The sequence below is a fragment of the Saimiri boliviensis genome, chromosome 2 (assembly GCF_048565385.1).
Source record: "Saimiri boliviensis isolate mSaiBol1 chromosome 2, mSaiBol1.pri, whole genome shotgun sequence".
NCBI classification, from domain to species: domain Eukaryota; kingdom Metazoa; phylum Chordata; class Mammalia; order Primates; family Cebidae; genus Saimiri; species Saimiri boliviensis.
Window position 1 is genome coordinate 99,289,584 of NC_133450.1, and position 7,251 is coordinate 99,296,834.

The 7,251-nt window shown below is 43.0% G+C and overlaps 1 non-coding gene across 1 annotated transcript; it reads left to right on the top strand.

The window, feature by feature from the left end:
* The first annotated feature begins 3,075 nt into the window (after positions 1-3,075).
* Positions 3,076-3,210, top strand: LOC120364205 (small nucleolar RNA U109). Its single transcript, XR_005579541.1, has one exon. It is a non-coding gene; the product is annotated as a small nucleolar RNA U109 (small nucleolar RNA).
* Positions 3,211-7,251: the final 4,041 nt, after the last annotated feature.

The window sequence follows — 7,251 nt, forward strand, 5'->3', positions numbered from 1 at the left end:
AAATAAATAAATAAATAAAAACAGAGAGGCTAAGTCATTCAGAATTCTTAACTGACCGAATACTTCAAACTTTATAATTACTAAAAGTGCTTGTAGTGTTTGCAGTAACAGTTGTTGGGCCCTGTGTTATCAATTACTTAGTTGTAATATTAATTTTATTCATTTATTTTTGAGACAGGGTCTGCCTCACTCTGTCACCCAGGCTGGAGCACAGTGGCACAATCATGGCTCACTACAGCCTCAAACTCCAGGGCCCAAGGGGTCCTCCTGCCTCGGTCTCTCAAGTAGCTGGGACTACAGGTGTGAAGCACTATGCCCCACTAATTTTTCTTCCTTTCTTTCTTTTCTTTTTTTTTTTTTTGGTGGGGAGGTGGTGGGGGGCAACAGTCTCTCTGTGTTTCCCAGGCTGGTCTGCTATCCTCAATCAATCCTTCCATCTTTACCTCCCGGAATGCTGGGATTATAAGTGAGTTACTGCGCTCAGCCAGTTGTGATGTTATTATACAATAACATACTGTATAGTAGTGTTTTGTTGTAGATGTTGTGATATTCAGGAACACAAAGATCTGAGGACTAAAATCCTTGTCCTGTCTTCATGATGATTCCAACTTAAAATGTTCTAATCTATAGGTTTTGTCATTTACTTGTTTAATTTTCCTGTATAGATATATGAAGGAAATGTCATATAAGCAAAACACTGACTTCTAATTGGTGAATGGGTCACACTGGTGCTAAACAGATTTACTAATCTAAGCCGTCATGCAATAGTAGCTCTCTACATTACTTTTTGCTTCTAGCACAGTATTTTGCACTGTATCTGCCATACTTCCTAACTTGCTGCTTAGATGTTCGTCCTTTCAAGGGAATCCTTCAAATAGTGTGGTGGCAAAAACAAGGTGGAAGAACTTTCCATGTTATAGAACCCAGAGAAAATAATTAATCTTCCAAATCTGAAGAAAAAGTTGGTAAACGAGCAAATTTACAACTGTTTCTAGTTTAGAAACTAAATAAAGTAACTTTAGGCCAGGCTCGGTGCCTCACGCCTATAATCCTAGCACTTTGGGAGATCAAGGTGCGCTGATCACTTGAGGCCAGAAGTTCGAGACCAGCCAGGCCAACATGTCACTACTAAAAATATAAAAATTAGCTGGGCGCTGTAGCTCATGCCTGTAATCCCGGTACTTTGGGAGGCCAAGGCAGGCGGATCACCAGAGGTCAGAAGTTCAAGACCAGTCTGACCAACATGGAGAAACTCCATCTCTACTAAAAATACAAAATTATCTGGGCCTGGTGGCACGTGCCTGTAATCCCAGCTACTCGGGATGCTGAGGCAGGAGAATCGCCTGAACCTGGGAGGCAGAGGTTGCCGTGAGCCAAGATCACGCCATTGCCTTTCAGCCTGGGCAACAAGAACAAAACTCTGTCTCAAAAAAAAAAAAAAGAAGAAAAGAAAAGAAAAATGAATGGGGAAGAGAAAGAAAAGAAACAAGAAGAAAGGAAGAAAAGGAAGACGGGAAAAGAAGAAAGTTGTATTGAAAAGTAGAGCTTGGCAGTGTTGTAAACTGATACCTTAACCTAATCTAAAACCCAGATTTAGGTTGGAAAGGTAAAATTCCCTTAGAAAATTATAACCAGTTAGATTCATGTGAAATGTCCTGCTCCATATCGTCTTTTTAAATTTTACTTTATAAACACACATAGTATATGTACCAAGAACAAACAATGGAGCAGCTTCCATGCTGTTCAGAACCTTTGAACCATCAGCATATAATCGTCTGTAGTAGCTCCTACTTAAGATACAGTTTTGAGCACAATGACCAAGATTTATGAGTGTGGAAATGGTTATAAAATCCTAGGTAAGTTAAACTATAACAATTTAACAAGACTAAGCCAGACACAATTTATGAGTTTGTTTTCATTTCAAGTAAGAAAGATTTATCTTCCAGTAGAGTTAGAAATATACTCTGTCTCAAAAATAAAAAATAAAATAGATTATATGTCCACAAATAATAGTCAAATAGCATAACCTGCTGAGTTAAAGACTGGCTTCAGCCTGGGTGTAGTGGCTCACGCCTGTAATCCCAGCACTTTGGGAGGCCAGGGTGGGTGGATCACCTGAGGTTAGGAGTTCCGGAATAGCCTGGTCAACATAGTGAAACCCTGTCTCTAGTAAAAATACAAAAATTAGCTGGGTGTGGTGGCGCATGCCCATAATCCCAGCTACAGGGGAGGCTGAGGCAGAATTGCTTGCGGAGGTTGCAGTGAGCTGAAATCATGCCACTGCATTCCAGCCTGGACGACAAAGTGAGGCTCCATTTAAAAAAAAAAAACAAAACTGGCTTCAGACGTAACATTACTGTTTCTTTTTTTTTTTTTTTTTTTTTTTGAGACAGAGTTTCGCTCTTGTTACCCAGGCTGGAGTGCAATGGCGCGATCTCGGCTCACCGCAACCTCCGCCTCCTGGGCTCAGGCAATTCTCCTGCCTCAGCCTCCTGAGTAGCTGGGATTACAGGCACGTGCCACCATGCCCAGCTAATTTTTTGTATCTTTAGTAGAGACGGGGTTTCACCATGTTGACCAGGATGGTCTCGATCTCTCGACCTCGTGATCCACCCACCTCAGCCTCCCAAAGTGCTGGGATTACAGGCTTGAGCCACCGCGCCCGGCTAACATTACTGTTTCTTAAACCTGGGTCAATGGGGCTATGCGTCTCTGTGGTGAATTAGGGCAAGAGCTCCTCCGCTGTCTCACTATGGGATGAAGGTCAGCTACCCTGTGTGCCAACTTTCCAAATTAATTAATGCCAGAAAAGAAAAGTTCTAGTTCCTTTGAAGCAGTTTTATTTCTAAATGTAAAAATGGGTCTTTCTGCTGCTTATTATATCTTTTCAACATTAAAGGAAAAACACATCATGAATTCTACATGCTTACATATTTATGTTCGAAGTTTGACCTGGAACATCATAACAATTTTGATGTGGATAAATCTTTAACAGCATATCAAAGATTCTAGGAGTAGAGCAAGTTAATCAATGTGTTTGACCCTCTAAGGATGCCTTTATAAACCGCCACTCCCTTGCATGTGGAAATGTCTGCTATTCATTCCTTCGGGAGCAGAAGTGCATCCATAACATGCTAAATTTTAAAAGTAGTTATCAGGGCTGCCAACCTTACAGTAGACTTTGAGTGGTAGTATATTACTCCTACATAAGGAGAAGGAAAGAAGAAAAAAAAGAAAGAAACTGCTGCTCCCATCCACAGGAATACAGGAGTAGACTCCTGGCAGTCCTGGATTTTCTGTGGGATTCCTCAGCATGTACACATTGCCATACCAACTGGACCACAGGTAAACTCATTATCCTAACTGGCTAATTGGATTTTTATTTTATTTTATTTTTGAGACAGGGTCTCACTCTGTTGCCCAGGCTGGAGTACAGTGACACAATCTCCACTCACTGCAGCCTCCACCTCCTAGATTCAAGAGATTCTCATGCCTCGGCCTCCTGAGTAGCTAGTATTACAGGCACGTGCCACCATGCCTGACTAATTTTTGTAATTTTAGTAGAGACGGAGTTTCATCATGTGGGCCAGGCTGGTCTCAAACTCCTGGTGCCCAGTGATCCACCTGCGTTGGCCTCCCAAAGTGCTGAGATTACAGGTGTGAACAACAACACCCAACCTGGATTTTTTTCCCTAATAATTTAAATCAGATCTGAAGAAATATTGTACCAGTCCATCTCTTCCCAGTGGATGCATCTTACTAACTAGAGACTGTGTCACAGACATATTCCTGTTTTGAGTACTGGGAGGCAGGCAGAGGTTAGTTTTCCGGGAGAAAGAAGCAGATGTGTGGAGAAAGCAGAGGTGAAGCAGAGACTATTCCTGACGTTCCAGGCCCTTCCTAGGTCTGTCTGCATACCAATCACTTGAGTTTCATGAAACACCCTAGTTTGGGGGAGTTTTTTGTTTTGTTTTGTTTTTTGAGACTGAGTCTCGCTTTATGGCCCAATTGGAGTGTAGTGGCGTGATCTCGGCTCCACTGCAACCTCCACTTCCCATGACCCCAAATATACCTTAAAAACTGAGTTCCCACATATAATGAGACAGGAGGTCAGACATGCCTCTTTGTACCCCCTCCCTTTTGCAGTTTAGACACAACTGAGCAGCATTAATGTGAAAATAGAGATTGTGAGACTGATGGAACAGGCTGGGCACAGAGGCTCACGTCTGTAATCCCAACACTTTGAGAGCCCAAGGCGAAAGACTGCATGAGCCCAGGATTTAGAGACCTGTTTGTGTAACTGCCCAATGGGTTCACCTTGTCGACTGTTTAGACACAGCCGATTTATCAATATGGGAATAACAATAGATAAAGAATTATTCATGCAGTGCCAGCTGTGCCGGAGACTGGATTTTATTATTATTCAAATAAGTCTCCTGGAACATTCAGGGATGGAGTGGGCTTTGTTGTTGTTGTTTTGTTTTTTTTTTTTTTTTTTGAGAGGGAGTCTTATTGTCCCCCAGGCTGGAGTGCAGTGGTGTGATCACTGCAACCTCCGCCTCCCATTAACGGAGGCAGGCGATTCTCCTGCCTCAATCTCTCAAGTCACTGGGATTACAGGCACACCATCATGCTGGGCTAAATTTTGTATTTTTAGTAGAGTAATTTTGTAATTTTAGCATTTTGCCATGTTGGCCAGGCTGGTCTCAAACTCCTGACCTCAAGTGATCCACCCGCCTCTGCCTCCCAAAGTGCTGGGATTGCAGCTGTGAACCACCGCACTGAGCCCAGCATCCAAGTTTTTAAGAAGTTTGGTGGGTGAGGCAGCCAGTGAGTCTAGAATGCTGATTGGTCAGGTAGGAGATGAAATCAAAGGGAGTTGAAGCTTTCTTCTTGGGCTGTCAGTTCCTGGGTGGGGACAACAAGGTCAGATGAGCCAGTTTCATCAATCTGGGTCATGCCAGTTCATCAAGTTCAGAGTCTGCAAAATATCTCAAGCACTGACCTTAGTCTTTACAATAGTGATGTTACCCCCTGGAGATACTTGGGAAGGATCAGAATTGTGTTGCCTCCAGCTGTATGACTCCTAAACCATAATTTCTAATCTTTTGGCTAGTTTGTTAGTCCCACAAAGGCAGCCTAGTCTCCAGGAAAGAAGCGGGTTTTGGGAAAGGGCTGTTATCTTTGTTTTAAACCATAAACCATAAACTCCCAAAGTTAGTTTGGCCTATGTCCAGGAATGAACCAGGACAGATTGGAGGTTAGAAGCAAGATGGAGTTGGTTAGTTCAGATCTCTTTAACTGTATCAGTTCCAATTTTGCAATGGCAGTTTCATCTGGAAAACAGGGAGACCACCCTTCCACCCTCCACATCTACAAAAGTAAAATAAGATAAGTTAGTTGGGCATAGTGGTGCATGCCTGTGGTACCAGGACGGGTGAGGTGGAGGATTGCTTGATCCCAGCACTTTGGGAGGCCGAGGTGGGGGGATCACCTGACATCAAGCGTTCAAGACCAGCCTGACTAACATGGAGAAACCCCATCTTTACTAAAAATAGAAAATTAGCCGGGCATGGTAGTGCATGCCTGTGATTCCAGTTCCTTGGGAGGCTGAGGCAGGAGACTCACTTGAACCCAGGAGGCAGAGGTTGTGGTGAGCCAAGATCGCGCCGCTGCACTCCAGCCTGGGCAACAAGTACAAAACTCCGTCTCAAAAAAAAAAAAAAAAAAAAAAAGAAAGAATAAAAAGACTGATAGAATAGATTCTTTCTGGTCATAAGATACAAATTAAAAACAGGACCTAAGGCCATGCCAGGCAAAGGTTAAGCCATGCACTTCTACACTTAAAGAATAACCTATGTCCTAACCGCCACAAGGTTTTTCTTTTTTTCTGGCAGCTAAATAAGCACTGGCCTTGAGATAAACAATGTTGAAGTAATTGCAGCTTACAACCACCAGATGCTGACCAAATGACCCTCTGTTCCACAAGCCATAACTACTGCTCTGAGTGGACAAGAGACTGATTTCAGTAACTTTCTCCTGATAAGAACACCACTGACCAAGGACGGGGTCTGGCCATTTTATGAAGGCTGCGCACTTGAAATTCCCTTTGTGTCCTGAAAAGACCTTTGATGAATAGGGCCTAACCATAATGCATTTAAATGTTAAGTCTCCACCCCAAGGTGAACATAGTTTGTATGTAACATGCATGTTTATTGAACATGCATGCACCAGGACCACCTTCATTAATATTCATAGCTCCTCCTGTAGCCTGTTAAATATGTATGTTTAGCCAACTCCTTCAGCATAAAGCTCCTACCCCAGACCCTCCTCCTTTGAAATGCCTGTTACCAGGTCCCTACTGGAGGCTGCGCTTGCAAGCTGTAACCCTTTACAAGAAATAGTCTCCATTTCTAAATTTATACATCTTGTTTTTTTTTTAAGTTAACAGTAATAAGCCTGTTTAACCATTCCTGAGTTTATGCTAATAAGGTTTCTGTTAGAGTATGGGGGTTAGTTGCCAGAGGAACCATACCCATGTTTACAGGATTAGAATGTTCAGTTCCACACCTTGAACTCTAGGGAAGGGAGAGGATCTGGGGATTCAGTTAGTCACCAATGGCCACTGATTTAATTAATCATGCCTACATGATAGAACCTCCATGAAATCCCTAAGCAACAAAGTTTGGAGAGCTTCTGGGTTGGGGAACATACTGTACTAGAAGGGTGGCACCTGAAGCAAGGGCACGGAAGCCTCATACAACCCACCCATCTCTTTACCTTGCCCAATACATCTTTTTTTTTTTTTTTTTTTTTTTTTTTTTTTTTTTTTTTTGAGGCAGTGTCACTGTCTTGCCCAGGCTGGGTTTTCTGGATTCAAGCAATCCACCCACGTCCACCTCTCAAAGTACTGGGATTACAAATGTGAGCTACCACACCCAGCCCCAATCCTTATCTTTCATTTGGCTATTTCGGATTTGTATTTTTTTTTTTTTTTTTTTTTTTTTGAGATGGAGTTTTGCTCTTGTTACCCACGCTGGAGTGCAATGGCGCGATCTTCACTCACTGCAACCTCCGCCTCCTGGGTTCGGGCAATTCTCCTGCCTCAGCCTCCTGAGTAGCTGGGATTACAGGCATGCGCCACCATGCCCAGCTAATTTTTTGTATTTTTAGTAGAGACAGGGTTTCACCATGTTGACCAGAATGGTCTCGATCTCTTGACCTCGTGATCCACCTGCCTCGGCCTCCCAA